Source organism: Manis pentadactyla, chromosome 4 (genome assembly GCF_030020395.1).
Source record: "Manis pentadactyla isolate mManPen7 chromosome 4, mManPen7.hap1, whole genome shotgun sequence".
Lineage (NCBI taxonomy): Eukaryota > Metazoa > Chordata > Mammalia > Pholidota > Manidae > Manis > Manis pentadactyla.
Window position 1 is genome coordinate 52,634,529 of NC_080022.1, and position 26,914 is coordinate 52,661,442.

General features: G+C 43.3%; 1 long non-coding RNA gene across 1 annotated transcript; it reads right to left on the reverse strand.

Annotated features, from left to right (window-relative positions):
• Positions 1–1,334: 1,334 nt before the first annotated feature.
• On the reverse strand, positions 1,335–26,522 carry LOC118925464 (uncharacterized). The gene is made up of 3 exons (XR_005030064.2): positions 26,453–26,522; positions 13,317–13,479; positions 1,335–1,441 (listed from the first exon to the last, which is right to left on the reverse strand). It is a non-coding gene; the product is annotated as an uncharacterized LOC118925464 (long non-coding RNA).
• Between the last annotated feature and the right edge of the window lie 392 nt (positions 26,523–26,914).

Below are 26,914 nucleotides of genomic sequence, written 5' to 3' on the forward strand. Positions count from 1 at the left end.
TCCTCAGGGGTTCCACGCCAGCAGTGAACCACAGCTGCCCATAGCAGTAAATAGCTCACACCCGCGATTAGCTTTCCCTCCTTCTCCATCTTACTCCCCACCTCCCTCACTGCCTCCTGCTTGCTTTCTCACTCCCAAATAAGCTGCATCTAAGTCCTTGTCCTGGGCTTTCCTGGGGCATCCAGACTAAGATCGTGCTTCATAGTTCTTGAGTGAATGAATGATTCAACTGGGGCAGACCATTTCAAAGCAACTTAAGAAGCGTTTCCTACCATAGCATTGAAAAGTATTATTAAAAGCTAGTTTCCACTGTCTTCAAAGCTTATATACTTAAAAGTTTTTGTTATGTTTGCCCCTTTTTCATAATAAATAGCTATTCATTTGTATGGAAAATATCCACTTATAAAAGGATAACTTAGCTTTGCACATTTATGTTTCCAAGGTGCTGTCTGTCTCATGGAACTCGTTTGACTGTTAGACTCTAATTATTCCAGTCTGTGTGACCTTGACTGCAACACTTTACTTTTGGTCTCTCTGCGTGTAAAACGAATGAGCAAGAGGTACCTTTCAGTACGGAGGTTCTGTAGGTCTATATGCAAAACTAGATAGTATTTGTTGAGAGCAAACACAGTCACACTTAGAGGCAGGGGCACACCTCCGATGGCCAAAGGCAGATACACCATGAAGCTAATGGAGCTTAAACTTCAGGGTCCTTCACTTGCTCTGGCTCCCTAGGACCCTGGGAAGGACCCTCACAATGTGCTCCCATGGTCATATGCTTTTGCCAAATGTGTAATATTGTTTCTTATTGCTTTTTTGAAGAAGGTCCCCACATTCTCATAAGCTTCAGCTTATAAAATCTCTCAGCCACATCTGGTGGCCTGGTTAAATTCTCTGTGGCTCCGCACCATGGCCATGCTCTAGCTGCAAAGACTGCCACCCGCTGGGTCTGTGTGGAGAGATGCAGCTCTTTCCTACTCATAATCCATTGGTTAACCGTGTAAGTAAACAATGGGTGCATTTTGAATTCAGAATGGTTATACCTACAAAGTCTCTGAGTTTGGAGTTTCTGTTCTCAGGCTGAACCATCTTGATTCTAGAAGCTGAGTGGCTCTAAATTCTGGCCTGTTGTGTAGAAGCCTTAATTAGCACAATTTCATCTAGACTTTTCTGTCTCCCTGAAAATGGTTTTAACAAATGATAGCTCTTGCTTGTTAGGTAGGCTCCTGGCCACAAAAAGGCCCCAAATTAATCAGTCTCCCAGTATTTATTTATTTTTAAAGTTTACTTAGCATTTATTGAATGCCAGGTACCATGTTAAGAGCTTTACTTGCATTGGTTCATTTGTCCCTCTGAAGAATGCTGTAAGGTATTATCCTCATTATGCAGATGATGCAACTGAAGTCCAGAGAGATCAAGAAACTTGTCCAAAGTCACACAGCTAGGACACAGTGAAATACAAATTCAAATCAAAGTCTTTGATCTTAACTGACTATCTTAACTCTGAAGGCAGATGAAATCTTCCTGGCAATATGTTCAGACTCTTTGAGCTGACATATTTGATGGACAACATTGGTTTTCAAGTTGAGATCTTGATATGCTTATTAAAAATTATTCCCACTATTGTATTCATGTTTTGTAAGGGACTTTCATGCCATATATGCAGTAACATTCATCCATCCTTTATTCATTCATCCACCTACCCACCCAAATGTCCACCCATCTTTCCACCTATACATCTGTTTATCCATCTATCTCTCCACCCATCCATCCATCCTATAGTCCTCTATCTACCAGGTCCTATTGTAGGTGCTGGGTGGCCTGTATGACACATTGCTTTCACATTCCTTCCACACTCAGAACGACTTCCAGCTTCCTCTCTGCCTGTCCAAACCCTACCCAGCTCTCACATGCAGTTCAAATCCCTCATCTTCCTTGAAGTCTTCTCTCACTACTTTAATCCAAATGAGCTCAGTCTAACTCCGGATTGGATGTAATACTAAAGCAAAACAAGACTTAGACTTTGACAGATGTGGGCTCAGATCCCAGTTCTGCCCTCTCCATAACTATGCAAACAAATTGTTCCTTCTGAGCCTTCCTCATTTGTGAAATGGAAATAATAATAATGAGAATACTAATGAGGATAATATCTACCTCATAAGGTGGTTGGAAGATTAAATGAGAAACTGAATGTAAATTGCATAGCCAGCAATAGATGCTTAATACAAGTCATTTCCTCCCTGTTTTCCCTTCCTTTCCAAAAACTGCACAAAAGGTCTGTACTATAGCTGACTCAGACTCGGGATGGTAATTAATTGTCTAATGTGTATAAATCATTTCCCTGGTAAGAAGCCTCTAAATTAATCCAGTGCATACATCACATCTTGTGCATCTTTAGTATCCTTCTTCTAGCATGGGGTTTTGTACTGTACTAGGGGCATAGCACATATGCCATGAATAGTTGTCAGGTCAAATTTGAGCCAGGGTTTCACCCACTTCTCTCAGTTGCAAGGAAAAAAAAGAGTCATGAAACTTCTCAGAAGGCCCTGCTGCTGCAGGCCAGGGCTCCCACATGCCAGCTTGCTCCAAAGGTCCATGTAGGCCCATGTTGTGTCCTGGGATTCTTGCCATCACTGTGGCTCTCACCAGATAGTTCTGGCAGCAGCAAAGCTCCCACCCAAGGTCTGAGGAAGAGGTAGGGGTGGGGTGGAGAGGAAGTCAGGTTTAGAAGCCATGTCCTAAGTCTGAGTGATGTGTAGGGCTCATCTTGGCATCTGGCCCAGGAGCCCAAAGCTCTTGCCGATCTGGGTCTCTTAATGCCAGAACTAAGATGCCAAAGGGCAGGTAGGGCACACTGAGCACCACACAGGCAGGCGGAGGGGAATTAAGGCACAGGCCAGGCAGCAGCCAGCCAGGACCCTGATCTATACAGGGGACTAAGACGTCACTAGACCAAATTAGCAAAACATAAATTGGTCTTGTTCTCACTCAATGAAAAATTCTCCCTGCTAGGCCCTGCAAACTGATGTGGGGTTTTTGTGAAACTCACAGTTGCTCACAATCTGATGAAGTTCTGAAAACAGAGTGAATGCACACTCAATGCTGTTTACTGGGCACTTAGGACTTATTTTGTCATCTAAGTTTAAAAATCCTTTAAAGTACCTCCTTAAGAAGTTCCATCTAGAAAGTCAACAAAGAATACTGAAAAGAGAGCCAAGAAATTCTGAAAGAGGAGGAATACTGTCAAATTTTCATGGATGTTCATTCTGCTTTGGTCAGTAGACAAACCCAGTAATGAAGTTTCTGTAAATAGCATCTATGCATAGGGAATCAGTATTTATCCATGGGAAATCGCAACTCCACTTAATAACTGCCGAATAAATAATTAGAGAATAATGTTTGAAGGCACAGCAAGTGATCTCTGCCCGAGTGTGCCCCCAAGGATGGAATGTGAGCTTGGCGCTCAGCTTGTCTTACTGGGGTTTTCCCAGGAGCCCACACTGAGACCAGGAAAGGTTAGACAGTTTATTGAGGAGGTGTCCCAGCCCCAGGAAGGGAGTGGGGAGGTGAGACAGGGAAGGGAAGGCAGCAAATGAAGAATGTATTTTCGATCATGTTACCATTGTGGGAAACTGGAGCTGACCCCACTGGGAAACTCGAGATGCTACTGTGGAATACCTGCCTTAGATCTGTCCTGCCCAAGAAGCCTGAGGGTATCTACACATCAACTTCCGCAAACCACGGGAAGGGGGCTGCCTCAGGGGTGTTGATTCCAGGACTCTGTACAGGCAGGACAGTTTCCTCTGTTAAAAACAAACACAAAAGACCCAGCTCACCCTGCAGTGGGAGGCCTGAGGGGATATACACGGGTACTCTGAGGTACTGCCAGCCCCTAGCACAGTGCCAGGCCACAGCTGGTTCTCAGGATTTTTCCACTAATGAATGAATCCACAATGTACCCACTTTAGTGATGGCTGAAGAGGTGGCCCATGGGTGCAGCATGCAGTGGCAGAGGACCCAAGTGCAGTAACTCTGCCATGCCCCAGGCTCTTGGGTATAACTACAAGGCAATGCTGACTGCTGGTCTTGGGACTCCATTGTTATGGACATGAAGAAAGGATTTGAAAATTCAAAAACCAGCTAAAGCTGGAGAGGCAAAAAGGTACACACCAAGGCCCGCCATGCTTTCCACGCACAACTCCAGGAAATGCTGCCCGACTGCTGCATGTTTGCATCCTAGACCCAGAATTCCACACAGTTCCCAGTCACTCCCCGAGCCATTTGGTGTAAGAGGCAATGTTTTATCAGATTAGAATGGGATGTCTGAAGAGGCAAGTGGCTTGGGAAAGAGAAGCCCTCAAAGCTCTTGAGGCCCTAAGGAAAGCTTGCAGCTCACCATATTGACGTGCCTGTGGCAGCTCAGCTCCTGGTTCACTAGCTTAGCCAGATTCTAAATCTAGTTTCATGATCCTAGCTGTTGGCCTTGGACAGTTTTCAGCCTTGGTTCTCATTTGCATGTGGAGCCAATTCCCACCTCCTGTGAGAAAGAAATGAGAGAACATGTATGTAAGAGACTGTCCACTAAGTGAGCAGGGAACAATGCTGAATGCCTGGCCAATGTTACCACTCCCAGAGAACCTTTCTGCTGGGCTCTCCTCATGTGCCCAGCAGGCAGTGGAGCAACTGGCTTGAAGCAGGTGAATGAGAAAGAATGTTGAGTTGAAATTATCATCTGCACTCTCCCTGTGTCAGTCAGCTCATCACCTATTGTCTTCAATCCAAGCACTGAAGGGAGTTTACTCCCATTGTCCGTGCCCCCAAGGATGGGATGTGAGCTCGTGAAACTTGAATTGAAAAAATTCTGCCAGAATATAGGCTGGAGAGAGATTTGTTGTTCTTACTGGGTGCCAGGCACTGTGGTAAGTACTGCCTATGATACTTTTACTTAACGCTAAGAACTAGCATTAGATTGAATCATATGGAATTATCATTTCTAGAGGTAAGAAGGGCAAATACCAACAATTTCATATGCTTTAACACTATACATGGGTTTGGTCTTATTATTATCATTCTCATTGTTCAGATGAAAAACCTGACACTTGAGAGGGTAACTTAACCATGGTCTCAAAGACCTGTGCTTCTCAAACTGTATTGTACATATAAATCACTGGCAACTTTGTAAATGTGTAGATTCTGATGCAGTAGGTCTGGGGAAGGGCTGAGGTTCTGCATTTCCTCAAGTTCCCAGGTGGTTCTTGCTGCTCTGTGAACCACGCACTTTGAGAAACAAGGAATAATTAACAGCTGATTTGAGTTTCCCTGATTCCTGAGGACCCATAGAGCTGAGTCAGGGATCAGGTATGGAGACTACCGAACAAGCGTCTTGTCCTATGCTAATATTTTATAAAGGGATTTTCCTTGCATTCAGCTTCATTGAGTGAGTGCCTTCTATGCATTGAGCATGTGTGAGGCACCCGTTTGCCAACCAGAAGAGGACTCCCCTCCCCACCTTCTTCTTTCCTTTCTTTTTCTCTTTCTCTTTTGCTCTCTCTCTCTCAACTTCTCTTCTCCCTTTGATTGCTATTGTATTACTTAAAATTTTTTCAGATGTGAGTAACAGAAACTGATTCTAGTTTACTTGAGTCAAAAGACGAATTGATTAGAAGACTAGGTGCTCACAGAATTTCCAGAAAGTTTGGAGGATGGTGCTTGGAAGAGAAGCTTAGAGCCAAGGTAGCCCAAGAGGGCCAAGAAGCCAGAATACCAACCCCATTGTCTAGAGGGAGCTGTGGCTGAGACACTGCCTCCTGATGTAGTCTAGCCACTCTAGCCAAGGATGCTCCTCTGTTCCCCGTGATAGCTGTTACTACGAAATAACTTTAATGATCATTCACTTTTCCACTGACCCCCCAGGGACGCAGGCCCGGGGTGCGAGTGCTCAGTTGGCCTGCCGTGGGCTCCTGCCAGGGTGCTGGCTGCCAGGGAGTCAGGAGCAGGCGGGGCATTGCCCTCCCATGGCATCCCCCGCGCAGAGGGGGATTGGTGCGGGAAAACCTGCCCTGCTGATGTCCACCACAGCTGTTCAGGGCTGCCTCCTTTACTTACTCCGCCTTCTGGGAGAAGGAACACCACAGCTAGCTGCAGTTACTGAGAACCTCAGGGAAAAAAGTGACAAGTACAGTGTGTGAGTCTGAGACCTAATAACCCCAATAGAGACACCACCAAGCTTTTAATTCTGTTCAGCTACAGGAGAGAAGGAGAGCAGGGAAAAAAGGTTTTACTCTGATTTTAGAATCTGCTGATGAAAATTCTGAAGCACTTGCCGATAAGTAAATGATTCTGTAAACCAAATGCAGCTCTCTGTAACTCATGGGCTGAGGGGTTGATAGGAAATGTCCTTCCTCCCTCCCTTTTTTCCTTCCTTCCTTTCATGCTTTCATTAATTTATGCATACATGTATTTAACAAATTTGTATTGAGTACTTACTAGGTCTCAAGGCCTGTGCTAGGTGGAGAGGAAGCAAAGATGAACAAAACAGAAATCTTCAGGAGAAGCTTGGAGAGAACAGGCATGTAAGGTAGAGTATGATAAAATGAAAGTAAGACTTATTATACAGTTAATCCAGAAGGACTCAGAGAACAGGGAAAGCTTTTTATTTAGGTGAATAAAACATATCTGCCTCTGTTGGCAGATTTACTGTTGAAAACAAAATGTTCTTAGAAGCAAATGCATCCGTTGTTTTTAAAGTAATCAGCAGCCTGCCAGCACTCACCTTGCAGAACAAGTCACTCAATTTGTCACCAGTAGGGGGCGACAACACAGTGGATTAAAGCTAGTCTTTGGAAAACTGGTTTTAAGGAAACCTATAGGAAACACCTAACCTCCTGGTGTGCGAGATGGGGAAAATGAAGTCTGACAGTAAGATATACATCTTTTTTTTCTTGTAGAAAGCTGCCTTCAAGGAAAGCAACCCACCTCCAAAGAAATATAAATTTCAAGATTTTTTTTTTAATTGAGCACATGACAGTAAGTTGACCATTTTTATCCTGGGATCTGCTTTTTAAGGTATGAAAAGTAAATGGGATCTGCAAACACTGCTTCTGCAATGTAACTTTGGGTTGCTGGCTTCCACAAATCTCTCAATATTCAAGAAAATGCAGAATTATTTCCATCAATAAGCAGGGAGCTGTCTCATTAATCCATCACTTAACCCATAGTGCCGAACCACCCATGTGTTGGCACTTTGTTGGGGTCCTGAGGCCTACGGAGATCTCAAAGGCATATTCTCTGTCTGGAAGGCACTTGGCAATAATCCAGATAGAGTAAAACATGGGAACAAATAAAGCTAGTGAAGAGCCAGGTGGGTGGGTCGGATGGATAGTGGGGGCAGCGGAAGACTGCCCAGCACAGGGGATGAGTGGGCCATCAGGTCAGCTGGCAACCTGGGCTGGGGGGTGGTCCGAGGCAAACCCTCACCTCACCATGAGCCCAGGGGTGGCTCTAGAGACAGAGTACTGGGTTTGAGCCTGGAATCAACCCCTCATCTCTGTGGGAATTTGGGCAAATTCACCTCGCTGAGCCTCAGTTTTCTATCAGTCAAGTGGAAATTATAGTAACAATGCCAAATGGGTGGGGTTTTTGTGTGGATAATCGAGGCAATCCACAAAAGATATTTGGGTTACTGTCTAGTGCACTGCTAGCTTTTATTATATTGATAATGCCTCAGTTTCCTTTTCTGTAAGCTGGAGATAGCAATGGGCTGTATTTCATAAGGCTGTTGTAAGGATTAAGTGTAATAAAGGATATAAATTGCTGAGCTCAGTTCCTGGCACATAATAAGCATTCAAGACTGACCCATAGAGGAAAAGAAGATCATTTTATGCTGAGGTAGTCAGGAGAGGCTTCCTGGAGGAAAAGAGCTTTGAAGGATGGAAAGCATATGGAAGGAAGCATTCTAGGCAGGGGCACATACATCCAAGCACAGAATGGAAGTAGAAATATGAAAGGTGTGCTCAATAGAGTGGCTCTGAATGGAGTATCCAAGCAAATTCAGAAACTGAAAAAGCCTACTAGACTCAGGTATGGCCACACTGTAGCAGCCAAATTATGGCCGGGTCATGAGATGAATCACTTCAATGAGCCACTTTTCTCTCTGTGCCTCAGCTTCTGCGCTGGAATAGTTAGACAGGTACAACTCACATCAGGGGCTCCTCCAGTGCTAACGGTCTCTATCTAAGTCCAAGTTTGTTCCACAGTGAATTAAAATAAATATGTCAGCATATGTGTTTACACAACCCCAGAGGACTTTGAAATTCACGTGCAAATGTCTTCATGCTGACACCAGGGGCCGCTCCTTCACGGGTTCATTCCTTCTTTCATTCTTCCACCCATCTATCCAACCAGCCATCAAAAGTTTACTGAGCACCTACTATGTGCAAAACACTGTTGTAGTTGCCAAGGTTTTCTTACTAAAATCCAGATCTGACCACCTGCTCTGATACTCATAATGAATTTCCACTGCTAAGTGTGACCTGCAGGTCACATTACACCAGGTACTTGCCTGCCTGCATCCTTTTATTTATGCAGATTGCCCTACCTGGATTGTCCCTCCTAGTGACCCAGATGCTTTCAAAATGTCCCTTCCTTTCTGAAGTTATCAGCAGACCTGCCTGGATTCCCACCCCTGCCCCATGCTGGCACAATGCTCTCTCCTCTGTGCTCACACAGCACTTTGTACCACCTCTGTTACTGCAGGGTTGCATTTTATTTTAGTCCATTGTTTGTATGGCTTTTTCTCCTGCTAGATTTTTAATTCATGGGAGCAGGAACAGTGTTTTATTCATCTTTGTAACCTCAGTACCTAGCATACTGCTTGGCACATGAGAGAGAATTAAATATTTGATGAATTCTTCTTTGAAACTTTGGAAGTAGATGAGAAAGGCGCTATGAATAATAATGACAATAACAGTAATTATATTATAGCACATATTTCTTACATGCCAAACTCTGAGGCAAGAGATTATATCTGTGATCTGTTTAGTTTTAATCCCCACAATGCCCTGTGAACAGGGGTACAGAGGACTGGTGAGGGGCACCGTGTCTCTGGGGTCAGAGAGACAGGGATTTGAATTCTGGCTCCCTGCCTTGTATACTTCTGCACTTTGTGCCCTGCATGAGAGGGCTTGGCTCAGGGGGCAAGTGGGGCTAAATGCTCTTTCTGTTTGCCAAGCCAGGTTCTCTGGAATGGGGCCATAGCTGCTCAGAAGAATGGGCCTCCTTTTCCAAATGTGAGGAAAAGACACTCTATGGGCAAGCTGTGGCCTTGCACTGTTCCTTAGCTTGCTCTTTCCCTGACTTCCTCATCTGTAGAATGGGGTCAGAGCACTGCCAACCTCAGAGGGTCTGGTCAGGGTGCAGTGGGATGATGTGTTGGATTTGCTGGCACTCCTCTGACATACGTATTCAGTAAATGTTAATTATTGTTACTGTCATTAATGGTAATAGCCCTATCTGCCAAACAAGAGAATTTCGAAAGAAAGGAGTTGGCAGAGAGCAGAGCATGGGGACATTCCTCCATATAAGGGCATTAGAAGGAACCAGGAAGAGAAGAGCTGGAAATGTTGAGCAAGAGTGAGTTAGAAGAGAGGCTGGTCAGGTGTCAGGTGCTTCTGGAGAGTTCGCTGGAAGAGGCTGAGAAGAATCCCCTGGACTAGACAGTTAGAGGTCATTAGTGACCTTTGAATGAAAGTCTCAGGATAGCGGTGGGAGAGGAAGCTAGATAGCTGTGGGTTAAGGAAACAATGAGTGATAAGGTAGAAATAGTAAGTCTGGCCCATTCTTTAGAAATTAAGTAATGAAAGGTTGGAGACAAATACGCTGGTTGCTTTAGGGAGACAGAGGATGGATAACAGCCCTCTCCTACATACTTTATTTAAGGAGCTAGGCATCCCCTTCAAAGATCCCCTCCAGATCAATAGGGCTCTCAGAGAACATGGACACCCCTCCCTGCATCTGAACCCTAAACCTGTCTGGAGAATCTGGCAATCTCTCCAGACTCCTGGGATGACAAGGAGGATGACTTGCCTCAAACATCCAGCTTCCATATGGGACTCTCTTTTATTTAAGGAGAGAAGAAAGTTAAATGTACTATTTGAGGCAGAAGACAGTCAGCGGAAGGCAGGTGCAGAACATATAGGGGTGTGCGATCAAGCCCAGCAGTGGACTTGTGCTGGAGTGGTAGGGCTGGAGGAAGCAAGGGTGCAAACCCACAGGCAAGTCGAGGATATGGCAGAAGGTGGTTGATGGAGTCTCTGGATGGCCTGTCTTGGCAGAGGAAGAGGCAAGGTCTGCCGAGAAGGTGATAAGTAAAGGTAAAGAATGGCGCCTGTCTGTCAGGGAAGGTAAATGATGCAACAAACAATCCCTGAGTTTTAGTGGCTCCACACAATGAAAATGTATTTCTCCTCACAAGTGTGGTTAGCATGGAGCTCAGAGATGCCTCTGTTTTGTGCAGTGACAGGGACCTAGGCTCCATATACATTATGTCTCTTTCCTTTGATGGCTCCCGTGGGACCTCAGGCCCCTGCTCTGGCTCTTCTACATCTGCTGGCAAACACAGGACAGGAGAAAGACTGCAGGATTGTGAAGGAGACTTTATGGGCCACCCTTTGAAGTGCTGCCCATCACTTCTGCTCATGGTCCATTGGCCAAACCTCAGTCACACGGCCACTCCTAACTGCAAGGGAGGATGGGAAATTTCATCAAATGGGGCAGACAGTATGGTCTGTCTGCATCCTCAGTGCCTAGCACAGGGTCTAGAGTAGAGTGAATGCTCTGTAAGCTTCACTGAATAAACGTAGAGAAGGACATTTCCTCATTTGCTCCTTGTCACTATTCTCTCTACTGTGACTGGCTTGAGGGTCACAGATAAACAGACCTAATGTCCCAAATAGGAACTAAAGGTCAGGCTGTGCGAAGAGCTGCTCTTCCTGTGATTCTGTTGTACTGCAGAGATCCACTCAGACTCTCGGCACCTGAATGTGTGCTCCCTCAAGTGAGGCCGGAAGTGTGCGGCCAGGGAACCTGGTGGAGTGAGGCTCACGTGCTCTCAGGGAGATAAAGATCAGGGTCTTTCTTCCAAAGTAGTGCTTTAACGAGTTGAGCTAATCAGCCAGAAAAATACGTCAACCAACCCCTGAGCTACAATTCCCAATCCAAATACGAGTTAACCACATCCCACCTGAACTATCTAGCTCGCTGTCAAACTAGCCAGTCCCAAGATGAACAGGCGGCTCACTGAGATAACTACTCTCCAGTTAAGTTAACTAGGTCCAAATCAAACTAATCAGCCCAAGTTACCACTGATTCAACTCTATCCTACAGAGAATGTTTAAAACCCAGGACTGGAATTAATCTTCTCCATGACCTTTCCAGTGGCCCTTTTTATAGATAACATGAGCTCTAGAAAGGGGAGGAAAGCTGGTGATGTGAGTCATAACTTCCCTAAAGGGCAAATAAAGGGCTCCTTATCAGGCTGGCAAAGCTCGCCTGCAAGTGGAGCATGACGTGGAAAATGCCGGGCAGGGAAGGCCAGGGATATTTTTATAAACGACTCCAGAAGATATCAGCAATGTAGGGCTGGGGCCAAGATTCCCATGTTTGGAAGCCCATTAACAAGGGTGCTGGCGAATGAGAGTGAATACCAGCAACGCCGGAAGGAAGGAGAAAGCAGTGGCGGGTGACCAGAAAACAAGCCAGTGTTTCAGACCTGGGAAGCACAGGGGTTAGGGCCGACTGACGTCTGACTCTGCCAGCCTGGCGCAGGGCCACAGAGGCTGGTCTGGGTAGCTGGGTGCTCAGTGTGAAGGGGGACAAGGTACCCAGGGCCAGAAGCTCTGCCCACAGCACCTGGGCCACAAGGAGAAGGGCTCGGACGGTGAGGAGATGGGCATCCCCTTCAAAGGGCCAGCTCAGTGGAGTCGTTGATGAATATGGACCCCTCTGCCCATACCTGCACCCAAATCTGTTTGGAGACTTCTGGCCATCTCTTCAGATTCTGGAGATGACCAGGAGAATGACTTGCCTCACCTACCCAACTGCAGACAGGACTGCATTGAGATGCACATGATAAAGTAACTCACTTCAAAGCAATAGTTGTATGTCCTGGAAAGAGGCCAGGCTATGGAATCAGTGGATTCTAAATCCCCTGATTACCTCTAAATAACCATGTGGCCTTTGGCAACTCATTCAGCCTCTCTGGGTCTCAGTTTCCTCATCTATAAAACAGTAATTCCAGTTTACATGTTTGTGAGGATTTAATGAGATTGTACATGAAAAGAGCCTAACCCACTGCTTAACATAAACTTTCCTCTCTCTTCCCTTCAAGCCCTCCTGAGTGGTCTCCAGGCCAGGCTTAATCCATCCTTTGTCACCGTGGAGCCCTGGACCGGCCTGTCGCAACCCAGGCTGGCCTGCCCTGGCCTGTGTCTGTCTGCAGATAGGTCTAGTCTCCCTGCCAGGGGTTCCCACTGCTCCCAGGCTGTGATCAAGGCTCAGGCCCAATGTACTTAACACTTCTCTGGTTTTGGAAAGTATAGGCAGGCAAGAAACTGGCAGGCCAGGGATCAAGGCTGGGCACCTCTGCTGACTTCATACCAGGACCCGGAACCTGCCTCATGAGTGAAGGCAGAGTGGCTGGGCTGCCCAGTCCCTCATGTCTACATCTAACAATGTCCAAATTAATGTCCAGCTCTGCAGATGAAATATTCTAAATCACAGTGGCTTGAGCTAAAGAAGGGCTAAAAGTCAGACACATTTATACAGTGTGATTCCCATGAGCTGAGCTGGTGTGAATGGGAATGTTCCTGGCAACCAGGGAGTGTTCCACTTTATTGAGTTGGGTTGGACGATGTTAAATGTGGTCCCGGGAACCCTTTGCCTGTGCAAGATTCCAGTTTATTTAACACAGGTATTGTTTATTACATGGGGGAATCACTGGATAACTTTCCTAGCACCTCTAGAAATGCTATGTATGTGAAATTTGGGGAACCCCGTCCCTCCTTCCTGACCCTATCTCCTTTCTCTCTGCTCCAGCCAGCCTGGCCTTCCTGCTTGAACACTCCAAGCTTTACAGCAGAAGCCTTGTTCTCATTCTTCCTCCCGCCTGGGATCCTCTTCCCGCTCCACCCTTGGACCCACCTTATCAGAGAGCCTCTTACTGACCACCCTTTATAAAATGGCAATCCACCCCCATCATCCTCTAGTTCCTTATCATGATGATTTTTCTTTTAGAATTTAGCATCAGACCTAATACTCACACTTTGTTTCTCATTTGTCTGCTCCCCACTGGAACATAATCTCCATGAAGACGGGATTTCATTTTGTTCACTGCTATCTTCTTGCTCCTAGAATAGCGAGGCCCCTGGTAGGCCTTTAAAAAATACTTGCTGGATAGATATTGGACTTCACCTTTGATGTGGTCTGTGGTCAATACAGTGAATTAGGTAGAATGTCACATTATACAGATGAGGAAACCAAAGTGCAGAGAGGTTAAATGACTTGTTCAGTGTCACTAACTAGTCAGAGACAAGGTTAGAACCAGAACCCAGATATCCCAAGTCTCAATATGATGCATGTGCTGAGAGCCACTTGTGTCTCCTTGATTCCTCAGCTTATTTCCCAGAGGAGAGTATGTTGATTGCCTTAAAGACCACCCTTAAGTGGAGCACTGACTGCACTTAAACTTGAATGATTTTGCTCACGGACTTGTCAGATACTGGAATCCAGAGGTAATAGGCAGGGACTAGGTTTTTCTAGTGAAAACTACTTTTCATTTCACCCAGCCTCTACTCTGAAGTCTGTTTATTTCAGGTCTAATGCAGAAAATACACACACTAAAAAACAAATTAAAAATAAACAATAAGTGAGTTAGAAACTGCCCAGGGCTGTCAGGACTTATGCACCATGCTATGTGGGTTTTGAGTAAATATTTGCTTTGCAAGCCAAGAAGCAATATGTATTTACTGAGGCAGTCTCTGGCTGAAAGGCACATATGCTACTTCTGGGAGCTGGCGTAATTCCCCCAGGGAAATATGTGCACAGGCCTAAGCACCCTGGCTTCCTGCAAAGAGACAACTTGGTATTGGGAGGCCTGGGTTTTCATTTGAACTCTGCCCCTCTCTTACTGGGTAAATTGGGGTCACTTATTGCCCTCTCTGGACCTTTTTGACTTTAGCAGCATCCTATGACTTCAAGAGAGAATATGACTAGTTTTCTGATCAGCAAATGACTTAGGTGAGAGAGAATGAGGAGAGAGAAAGAGAGAGAGAGATGTGGGTACTTAAACTGTCCCTTTCTTCTTCTATCTTTTCCACTGAGTCAACTCTTTTCTTTCTTGACTTTTTTTTTACCCAACACAAGTGTCTCTTTTTCCAAGAACTTATAACAAATGCCACAGCCTTCTGAGGGCTTTTGCTGTGTTCTTCAATAAGAGCTAGTACCTGTGCCCAGGACCATCTGGGCTTGGAGAGTAAGGTTGGCTGTGTGGGGCAATGTGACCAGGGCTGAGTGGCACCTCTGTCTAAAAACGTCAATCATCAAATCCCACAGTGGAATCGAACACACTCATTTAGCCACTACCAGACCTTCTGCCACAGAGACCCACTAGGGAACAAAGCTCAATCACCACCCTCATGGAGCTTAAGGTCTGGTGATGGAGCGGTGGTTCAGGAATCAGGCATATTTCATTCTCCTGTGACACAGCTTCAGGGAGGTAAAGCTATAGGCCAGCTAACTAACTGGGACCAGTGTTGAGGAGGAAGAATCTGGCAAACCTTCCCAATGTAAATGACATTCTAAACCAAGATGTGAAATCGGGAGAGAAGAAGTTATTCAGGCAAAGGCGAGGAGGGAGAAAATGTTCCAGGCTGAGGGTGTAAATGTGTGTGATTGCAGAGGCTGGGTGGGGTGGGGGTGTGTGTGTTGTGTGTGTGTGTTGGGGGGCGTTGCTGAGCGGCTGGAGTGTAGAGGGGGAGGGGGAGGGGCAAGAAATGAGGCCTGAGAGGAAGGGAGATATGGTAGGTCCCCCCTAGAGCCTTGTGAGCCACTTGAGAGTGGAAAGATTTTGGAGCTGGGAAATGGCCATTTCGGAAAGACCACTCTCAGTGCAGTGCAGAGCCCCCCTCTGGAGAAAAGCAAGGCTGGAGGACCAGAGGCTGGGTGCCGGGTGAGAGGCATAACAGAGCAGAAGAATATTTTGACTCTGAGAGCAGGTTCAGACTTTGGAACTCCTAGAATAAGTTTTGGCTCTTGTCCTTCTCAGCCCCTGTTGTTCCTTTCTCCATGAGCCATAGCATTCTCAAATTTGATTTATCCTGGGGCTTTTGTCACATTGGAAGAACAGGATCCAACCCTTTTGAGCAAGAGAATCATTTACTAGTGTAAAAGACTCCACTCCCATGGCACAGTCTTGTGCTTTTAGTATCTATTAATTGAGAAAACACCTAAAGAACAAAGCCTCCAGTAGATGCGTGCACCCATGAACGTTATACCTACGTATATGTGGGAGCCAGTATTTAGCCAGCCTATTGACATGGCTGTTGTAACATATGAATCCCCAGAGCCATCTGAAAGGCGTCTGCATCCCCCCAAGGGGATGGGAACCACTGCCTGGAACATGTGTGTTAAAAAGCCACACAGTCATCTGTCCCCAGAGTGCAGCGCATGGCTGCCTTCTCTGTAAACCATGGGGTGCATAAACTCAGCTGGTTCTAATTGCACAGGGCATGCCATATTGTTGCCCGATGTAATGTCAATTTTTATTTATTTGTGTTTGCGAAAAGCAGGACTGATTAGACCACTTAAAACTACACAGGCTGGTTAGAGCCAGGCTGGCGTTGGTGATTCAGCCGCCCCCTCTAAAGTCATCATTGCTCCTCGCTCTCGGCCTCCCTCTGAGAATGTAAACTCGGGGCCTTGTGCTATCACGATTTCTATTTCATCCTGACTCTTGTAAACTACCATATAAAAAGCAGCCGCTGAAGGTTTTTTTGTTTTTTTTTTTTTCAATTTCATTTTGAGGCTTGGAAAATCACAAAATAAAAATAGCCCTGAGAGTGGAAACTTTGGGGGAGTTTGTTTAGCTTTCTTTGAAATGTACTTTATGAAGGAATAAGTAAGTCATAAGATCCCTGTTTGAGGAGTGCTTTACAGTTTACGTAATTTTTTCACATCCCTTCTCTCCTGTTTGACCCTCCTGGAGCCCCCGGGAGGTGTGGGTTATTATTACCCTCATATTGCCAGCAAGGCAGAAGCTCCGAGAGATGAAAGCCTGGCCTGGGCCAAGGTTACACAGCCAGGTGATGGCAGTCAGTCCAGGTAGACGGTGCCCCGCATCCTGGCCTCTGCCTTCGCCCCCTTCTCCCCTAGGTTCCCGGCACCCAGGCCCAGCTCCTGCCTTACTCCTTCCTCAGGGCCATTCCTGATGGGGAGGTGTTCCGGCCATGGCACAGCAAGGCTCCAGGCTGGTCACCCAGGGCCTCTCTTCCTATCAAGGGACCCACTCCTCGGGATGTTTCCTTACAGACCCACACACGTTCTCTCAAAGGCTAACGACTCCTTTTGGCCGCTGTCATCTCTCTGTCCTTAGGGGTCAGCATGGGGTCTAGTACCTAGTAGATGCTCTGTGAGTGTTTCCCAAATGGAAACATTTTGAATATGAAAGTTTTTTTTAATCACCCTTCTCTTTACTTCATTTTCTGTCCTGATTTATGAATTGGCCACTGGAAGTCTGATGGAAGTCTTGAAGTTATTACTTGGCTCATCATTTCCCAAACTATTTTGAGGAGTGTTCTGAGATACATCAGTAGATATTCCAGAAAAACTAAAAGTCCCATGGTCATATAAACTTCGGAAATGTCGACACAATAAAGTCAACAGACTTTTTTAATTGAAAAATTTCTCAAAGCATAGATTCTCTTCCAAGTCTGCATCCCTTCAAGATCTCCCCATCTGTGTGAGTTTCGGGCATACCTCTCCGTTCTCACAATTGCTTAATGAGTAACTTTTAAATACACACATCTGCACTCATGCACAGAACTGTTTTCCTGAATGGCTCAGAGTTCAGGGCTGCTTCCATGGCGCCATCAGTTCTCAGCAAAGGGCGAGCAATTCATATTCCTCTCCTTTATGATCTTCCAGGCCTCCCACCCAATGCTAGGCCATAGCCCTCCTGATGACTGAAAAGCCCCTTTCCTTTATTCCTTCCCATTAGCTTAAAAAAGTGCTAGGGTCTCTGAGTTAAAGAAATCTTCCTTTGACCACACCAGTCCCTCAAGCTGTGGCTCCCTTTCGCTCCTTCTCTTTGACTTGAAACTTTGTGAACAGTTGCTCTCATCCAAGGTCACTCTCCCTTCCTGAGGGAGGGTGCATCCCATGAGTACTGAATGCAGAGGAATCTACTCAGCCACCTTGCCTTGATTAAGGATTACTCTGCGGGTCCATCCAAGCTCCAGAGCTCCACCTGCAATTAGCTAAGAGCTTTGCTTAAGTACTTCAACACCCTAACTTCTCCTGTGGTTCAATTCTGTTCCTTTATATCCTTCAAGATACTTATTTTGAGAGTATTTTCCAATGTTGTCTTCCTGCTAATTTCCATTTGAGTCTGCTTTCCAGGAAATCTGGCTTGCAGCAGTTGGTTCCTGCAGTGTCCGAGAATACAGGTATTAATGTGAAGTTTTTGAGCTGGTGGCTGGCAATGAGAATGCTATCACCGGTGACAGATGCCACACAGAAGGCTCCTGGCACAGTGCAATTATTTTAATTTTCACCCAGGGGAACTAGGAAGCTATATAAATGTATTTCCATATGGTCATGGGTCAGGTGTTTGAGTCACTTGGAGGAAATAAGCTGTAAAGAGAATGGAGTTGGATAAAGAGAATTCCATACTTAGGAAAACCATCAGTCAAGAGTAAGAGTTAAATACAGAAATTTTCTGAAAACTTAGAGCAGAGAATATTTACTAATGGCAGACACTTATTAAAGAGAATTGTAAAGAATGTACTTAAGGCAGAATGGCTGGAACATGCAAAGAAATGGGGTGAGTTAAGATTTTGGTAAATTTTTAGATAAAACTAAGAAAACATTTAATTTCTGAAATGATGATAATGACTAATGTCTGTTTGGATTAAAAAACCTAGAACTAAAATCTGGACAAAAATAGTGTGTACATTTGAAAAAGTGGGTAATCAGAGTTAAAGCATTTTAAACTCATGGTATTTTGGGGGACAAAGATAAAAATACTATTTAGACTTTGTTAAAAAGAATAGACATGGAGAAAGAATAGACAAAATCAAAATAGAATTTTTACCTTTGTCAAAAAGAATAGACATGGAGCATTTAATTTCCCAGCATGAGTAAGAGAAAAAAAAGGAGTCAGTCCAAGGAAGGTAAGACTGATGGGTGTTAAAGGGTAAAGGCAGGATGAATAGAAAAGACAAATAGATATAAGAGTAGAAATAAATCCAAATCAATCAGTAATCCAAATAAATGTAAATGGATTAAACTTTCCTGTTAAAAGACAAAGACTCTCAGGCCATATGAAAACAAAATTTAGCTATGTGCTTTCTTGAAGAGACTCAGTTACAACGTATGAACATAGAAAGTTCTAAAGTCAGACTTAAAAATATATATATATCAGGAAAATAGTAACCAGAAGAAAGCAGGCATAGTCAAATCAGTACAAACCAAAATAGACATTGAGGAAAAAGCTTTAAGAAAACATAAGGAGAATCATTCAGCATCATGCTAAGAGGTTCACTATCAGGAAGACAATTGAAAACTTACATTCACCTAATAGTAATATAGCTTCAAAATGGATAAACTCTTCATTAGATCTACAAGTAATTATTAACAAATCATTCACTATTTTATTTATTTATTTATTTATTTAAAAAAAATTTTTTTTCAGGTGTACAACACAGTGATTCAACATTTTTATACATGATAATTCTAGGTACCAGCTATCACCATACCAAGTTGTTACAATAGTTCGACTATATTCCTTATGCTATACATTACATCCCGGTTACTTATTTATTTTACAATTGGAAGTGCGTGTATATATATATATATATATATATATATAAAATCTTTTTTTTGTGTGTGAGGGCATCTCTCATATTTATTGATCAAATGGTTGTTGACAACAATAAAATTCTCTATAGGGGGGTCAATGCTCAATGCACAATCATCAATCCACCCCAAGCCTAATTTTCGTCAGTCTCCAATCTTTTGAAGCTTAATGAACAAGTTCTTACATGGAGTACAAATTCTTACATAGTGAATAAGTTACATGGTGAACATTACAGGGGCAGTCATCACAGAAGCTTTCGGTTTTGCTCATGCATTATGAACTATAAACAGTCAGTTCAAATATGAATATTCATTTGATTTTTATACTTGATTTATATGTGGATACCACATTTCTCTCTTTACTATTATTATTTTTCATAAAATGCTGAAGTGGTAGGTAGATACAAGATAAAGGTAGAAAACATAGTTTAGTGTTGTAAGAGAGCAGATGTAGATGATCAGGTGTGTGCCTGTAGACTATGTGTTAATCCAAGCTAGACAAGGGCAATAAAACATCCACGGATGCAGAAGATTTCTCTCAGAATGGGGGGGGAGGTTCTAACCCTCACCTCTGTTGATCCCCATTTTCTCACCTGATGGCCCCCCTGCGACTGTGCCTGTCTTAGGTTGTTCCTCCCTTGAGGAATCTAACCCGTCTCTGGCTAACCAGTCATCTTCCGGGGCCATACAGGGAAATGTAAAGTTGATCAGTGAGAGAGAAGCCTTATTGTTTGAAAAGGTTAGCTTTTTATTTCTTTGCATATTTATGCCCTGTGGCTTCTATGCCCAGTATTTGTCTTGAGGTGTCTTTATCCCTTGGAAGAATTATGATACTCGGTAAATTCTATATATGGCACGAGTTCTATTTAAGGGTTGTAATTAGGAAGGAAGAAGAAAAGCTATAGAAGTAGCAGGCGGAAGAAAACCTGGGGAGATTGATTATTTCTTTGACATATCTTCTTGTAGAGTAACTTCAGCATGTATAGGTTTTAAACTACTAAGTAAATTGTGCACACACATTAACATAGTAGGAGTACAGTTACGTAAACAAAGCATACCTGTAATTACCAGCCATCTCTAGTGAAACCAAGAAAACCAGTTAGGCACCTTAGGCATTTGTGAAAACTTATCTATGATATGGTGGATAATGTCCAACTGAACTTGAACAGTCTGAGAGAATTCAGATAAATTAAAACAACCCATTCCTGAGGACTGTTCACATCCCATATGTTCTTTTAATAGTAAATAGTCTGTAGTTGTAAGATTTTGGAGCGCTACAATTTGTACTTCTCTTAATTCTTGGTTGAGTTCCAACCATATAGATCCAGTCAAATTTGTTGTTTTACTGTATGCACAGGCCAGCTTAGATAACTCCTTCATTCCCATGGCAAGTCCAGGAGCTGGTGGGATGAGTGCATCTACAGCTGTAGCAGTGCGTGGATCTTTGTTGGGGTTTTTTGATGATCATCTTCTGGCATGAGTCCTCCCAAGAGTGCTGATGTTGAAGGTTCTTTTTCATATCATATCTTAGTTCATTTTCGGGGTAGCCAAATTAGGCTTTGATCCTCTGTATAAACACAAACAGACCCTTTGCCTACACTTTTATATGCCCTTTATATCATTGTGTAGAGCTCATCGGAGGTCACCACACAGGAACTGCTTTTTTTTTTTTTTTAACATTTATCTACACTTACATGATGAATACTTTGTTTACTAGACTCACCCCTATACCAGGTCCCCCCTATATAGCCCTTTACAGTAACTGTCCATCAGCGTAGCAAAATGTTGCAGAATCACTACTTGTCTTCTCTATGTTGTACAGCCCTCCCCTTTCTCCCACCCCCCTATGGATGCTAATCTTAATACCCCCCTTTTTCTCCCCCCCTTATCCCTCCCTACCCACCCATCCTCCTCAGTCCCTTTCCCTTTGGTACCTGTTAGTCCATTCTTGAGTTCTGTGATTCTGCTGCTGTTTTGTTCCTTCAGTTTTTCCTTTGTTCTTATATTCCACAGATGAGTGAAATCTTTTGGTATTTCTCTTTCTCCACTTGGCTTCTTTCACTGAGCATAATACCCTCCAGCTCCATCCATGTTGCTGCAAATGGTTGGATTTGCCCTTTTCTTATGGCTGAGTAGTATTCCATTGTGTATATGTACCACATCTTCTTTATCCATTCATCTATCGATGGACATTTAGGTTGCTTCCAATTCTTGGCTATTGTAAATAGTGCTGCAATAAACATAGGGGTGCATTGGTCTTTCTCATACTTGATTGCTGCATTCTTAGGGTAAATTCCTAGGAGTGCAATTCCTGGGTCAAATGGTATGTTTGTTTTGAGCATTTTGATGTACCTTCATACTGCTTTCCACAATGGTTGAACTAATTTACATTCCCACCAGCAGTGTAGGAGGGTTCCCCTTTCTCCACAGCCTCGCCAACATTTGTTGTTGTTTGTCTTTTGGATGGCAGCCATCCTTACTGGTGTGAGGTGATACCTCATTGTAGTTTTAATTTGCATTTCTCTGATAATTAGCGATGTGGAGCATCTTTTCATGTGTCTGTTGGCCATCTGTATTTCTTTTTTGGAGAACCGTCTGTTCAGTTCCTCTGCCCATTTTTAAATTGGGTTATTTGTTTTTTGTTTGTTGAGGCGTGTGAGCTCTTTATATATTCTGGACGTCAAGCCTTTATCGGATGTGTCATTTTCAAATATATTCTCCCATACTGTAGGGTTCCTTTTTGTTCTATTGATGGTGTCTTTTGCTGTACAGAAGCTTTTCAGCTTAATATAGTCCCACTTGTTCATTTTTGCTGTTGTTTTCCTTGCCCAGGGAGATATGTTCAAGAAGAGGTCACTCATGTTTATGTCTAAGAGGTTTTTGCCTATGTTTTCTTCCAAGAGTTTAATGGTTTCGTGACTTACATTCAGGTCTTTGATCCATTTTGAGTTTACTTTTGTATATGGGGTTAGACAATGGTCCAGTTTCATTCTCCTACATGTAGCTGTCCAGTTTTGCCAGCACCACCTGTTGAAGAGACTGTCATTTCGCCATTGTATGTCCATGGCTCCTTTGTCAAATATTAATTGACCATATATGTCTGGGTTAATGTCTGGATTGTCTAGTCTGTTCCATTGGTCTGTGGCTCTGTTCTTGTGCCAGTACCAAATTGTCTTGATTACTATGACTTTATAATAGAGCTTGAAGTTGGGGAGTGAGATCCCCCCCACTTTATTCTTCTTTCTCAGGATTGCTTTGGCTATTCAGGGTCTTTGGTGGTTCCATATGAATTTTTGAATTATTTGTTCCAGTTCATTGAAGAATGTTGCTGGTAGTTTCATAGGGATTGCATCAAATCTGTATATTGCTTTGGGCAGAGTGGCCATTTTGACTATATTAATTCTTCCTAGCCACGAGCATGGGATGCGTTTCCATCTGTTAGTGTCCCCTTTAATTTCTCTTAAGAGTGACTTGTAGTTTTCAGAGTATTAAGTCTTTCACTTCTTTGGTTAGGTTTATTCCTAGGTATTTTATTTTTTTTGATGCAATTGTGAATGGAGTTGTTTTCCTGATTTCTCTTTCTGTTGGTTCATTGTTAGTGTATAGGAAAGCCACAGATTTCTGTGTGTTGATTTAGTATCCTGCAACTTTGCTGTATTCCAATATCAGTTCTAGTAGTTTTGGGGTGGTGTCTTTAGGGTTTTTTATGTACAGTATCATGTCATCTGCAAATAGTGACAGTTTAACTTCTTCTTTTCCAATCTGGATTCCTTGTATTTTTTTTTGTTTTGTCTGATTGCTGTGGCTAGGACCTCCAGTACTATGTTAAATAACAGTGGGGAGAGTGGGCATCCCTGTCTAGTTCCTGATCTCAGAGGAAAAGCTTTCAGCTTCTTGCTGTTCAATATAATGTTGGCTGTGGGTTTTTCATAGATGGCCTTTATTATGTTGAGGTACTTTACCTCTATTCCCATTTTGCTGAGAGTTTTTATCATGAATGGATGTTGAACTTTGTGAAATGCTTTTTCAGCATCTATGGAGATGATCATGTGGTTTTTGTCTTTCTTTTTGTTGATGTGGTAGATGATGTTGATGGACTTTTGAATGTTGTGCCATCCTTGCATCCCTGGGATGAATCCCACTTGGTCATGGTGTACAATCTTTTTGATGTGTTTTTGAATTCGGTTTGCTAAAATTTTGTTGAGTATTTTTGAATCTATGTTCATCAGGGATATTGGTCTGTAGTTTTCTTTTTTGGTGGGGTCTTTGCCTGGTTTTGGTATTAGGGTGATGTTAGCTTCATAGAATGAGTTTGGGAGTATCCCTTCCTCTTCTATTTTTTGGAAAACTTTAAGGAGAATGGGTATTATGTCTTCCCTGTATGTCTGATAAAATTCCGAGGTAAATCCATCTGGCCCGGGGGTTTTGTTCTTTGGTAGTTTTTTGATTACTGCGTCAATTTCGTTGCCAGTAATTGGTCTGTTTAGATTTTCTGTTTCTTTCTGGGTCAGTCTTGGAAGGTTGTATTTTTCTAGGAAGTTGTCCATTTCTCCTAGGTTTCCCAGCTTGTTAGCATATAGGTTTTCATAGTATTCTCTAATAATTCTTTGTATTTCTGCATTCACTATTTTAATATAGCTTTTTGGATTATTGATAGATCAAGCAGGAAACATTGGCAAGGATATTTGAGATCTGAACAGCACAATTAAAGAGCATTTAGGAAATTGCCTTAGTTTACTGTTACCCACCACTCCTGCCCTGAAACCCCAAACACAGATCTCTCCTTTACTTCATGTGTGCTCCTGTTGCTCTTTGTACTGACTCTTTTTTGTTCATCTGAGAAAAGTTCTTGATTCATGTTCTCTCAGTTTTATTATTTGCCTCTGATTTGAGTCTCTACTCATATCCTCAGTTTGACTTTCCCAGCTTCTTAAGCAAGATATCTCTCTTCCAGTGTGTTAGTTGAGAGGAGCCCCTTGTAGGAGGACCAGAGCTCACCTTCCTCACGTTACGAAGTGAGTGGGGGGACATGTTTAGACACCACATAAATGTTAGTGGTGACATATGTTAGGTAAGTGCTCATAAATGCATGTAGTATAAAATAAGCATTAGCTTATTGGAAGAGTTGTCTCCCAGCATCCTTTACCTTTAGACCAAAGTACTTAGTCATATCATATCCTAATCCCTAAATGCATAGCATTATCAACCTTTACTCTCCCAGCCCTGCATCCCTACACATTCCAGGTCTTTATCTTTCTTTCTTCTCTGTTTAGTCCCTATTTCCAACCACTTAGTGCCAATTACTGAATGAGAGTCTGGGAATGGTTTCTCCAGGAGGGCTTGTGACAGGAACAGCAGTGGCAGATGGAAACTGCCATATCTACCACATAAGCTGGGCCCTCCCAGCTGACAGCCTTCTTAGAAAATGAGAATTCATCTGGCAGTAAATAACAAGGACCACAAAGCTATTCCTACTCTCCAACCCAGTAATTCTACTTCTGGGAATTTACTCCAAGGATATAACTTAAGGGGGAAAATGTCATCTGTCTAAAGATGTCCGTAACAGTCCAAGTCATAATAAAGGAAAACTGGAAACAATCCAAATTTCTACCACTGGGGAAATAGAAGAGCAAGTTATGATAGTATTGAAATGGAATACTCTATAGCTATTACAAGTCACAAGTACACACACTAGGTTAAATCTTGGAAATGTGCTTGTAAACATTCAGTGAGAGGCAGCAGACCAGGAAACATTTACTGAGTGTCTACCGCATGTAAGATGCTCAAGATCCTGAAAGTTATTAGGATCATCTGGTTCTACGGGTAAGAAACTGAGGCTCAAAGGGTTTGGTGCCCTGCCTTGAGCAGAACTAGAATTCAAGCCTGGATCACTCTGATCTCAAGTCCATGTTCTCCTGTAAATGCAGCTCCCAGCTCTGTCTAATTTTCCGGCAAAAATGTAAAGGAAACATAGAGTGATCCAAGGAGATTAGAGTTTGTTTTTAATTATCTTATTAATGAAAAATTATTTAAATGTAAGTTAGAAAAAAGAGAAATAAAATGAGATCTGTCCCAGGAAGAGCAACCTTGACTGTAACTTGACTAGGCAGTCCCCCATGGAGACCTGTGTTGTGTAGAAACCAGCACTAACAATTACCCGAACTGGGAGGCCAAATTCCCTGAGGGCTTGTTCAGTCCCTACGTGCCCTCTGCCCTCCTCTCACCGCCCTCTCCTGAAACTCATGTTTATGCCACAGTGAGTTACTGCTCCTGGGGGAAGCATGAATATTTATTTTTGATTTGTTTGGAGTTAATACATAGACTTCAAATCACTTGCTAATGTATTTTCCTGAAAAGGTCCCTGTGAAATCTGAGGAGCTTGTATCTCCCATGGGAGGAAGCAGCATTTTCTGCTTCTAAACGTATCACCTTTGCATGTGACATTGGATAAAATGGAGGATGTGTACTGTTTGCATGGATTTTGGATTTTGGAGTAAGGTGACTTGGGTTCAAGTCTTGGTTGAACTATAATTGTAGGTAAGAACTATTTTAAACACACACACACACACACACACACACACACACACACACACTAGCACACACATACCGTAGCTTATCCTTAGAAACTCTTAGAATGGCATGTTTGTTTTGCCTCTTACTCTAATGAAGTTGAATTTTCTAATCAAGGACATGTCCTGCTTCATGGGCTAAAGGTGTCTCAGGAAAAGGTAAAGATTAGAAACACTTTGTTCCTAAAGATCTTCTGTTCCTTGGATGCTATAGACTGAATGATTGTGTGCCCTCAATACTGGTATGTTGAAAATTAATTTCCACTGTAGTGGTGTTTGGAAGCGGGTCCTTTGGGAGGTGGGGCCTCGGGCCTTCAGAGAGCTCCCTCCTCCCCTCAGCCATGTCAGATTTTAGCAAGAACACAGCAGTCTTTGAACCAGGAATTGAGCCCACCAGACACTGTATCTGCCAGCACCTGGATCCATAACTCTGGGAGATAAACTTATGTTGTTTATAAGCTGCTCAGTCTATGGTATTCGTTCAGCAGCCCAAATGGACTGACACTGGCTGAGGCTGGTGTTTCTTCTCTTTGTCCTCCCCTAGTGCTCCCAGAGCTACAATGGCAGCAGCCGTTCTGACCTTTCCCGAGGCCGCCTGTACCTGTGGCTCAGCTGGCTCACTTGACCACCTCCTCCTGGATTGCAGCTGACCGGAGAAGCCACTGGATCACTGGCTTGAGCTGACCCATGAATCAAGGGTAAGATGCCCTTTGAAAGTAGTAGTCTCCTGGTCCTAAAGAAACTGTAAAACTCACCCAGACAGAGAAGTGGTAGAGGTCTCCAGGTATAAGGGTGACAGATCCAAAAGGCACCTTGCCATCAGAGCACCAATTTCTTTTTTTTTTTTTGTAGATAATTATTTTTTTATTGAAGGGTAGTTGACACACAGTATTACATTACATTAGTTTCAGGTGTACAACATAGTGATTCAACATTTATATACATGACAGTTCTAGGTACCAGCTATCACCATACCAAGCTGTTACAATATCTTGACTATATTCATTACATCCCAGTTACTTATTATTTTACCATTGGAAGTGTATACTTTTTTTTTTTTTTGTGAGGGCATCTCTCATATTTATTGATCAAATGGTTGTTAACAACAATAAAATTCTGTGTAGGGGAGTCAATGCTCAATGCACAATCATTAATCCACCCCAAGCCTAATTTTCATCAGTCTCCAATCTTCTGAGGCATAACAAACAAGTTCTTAC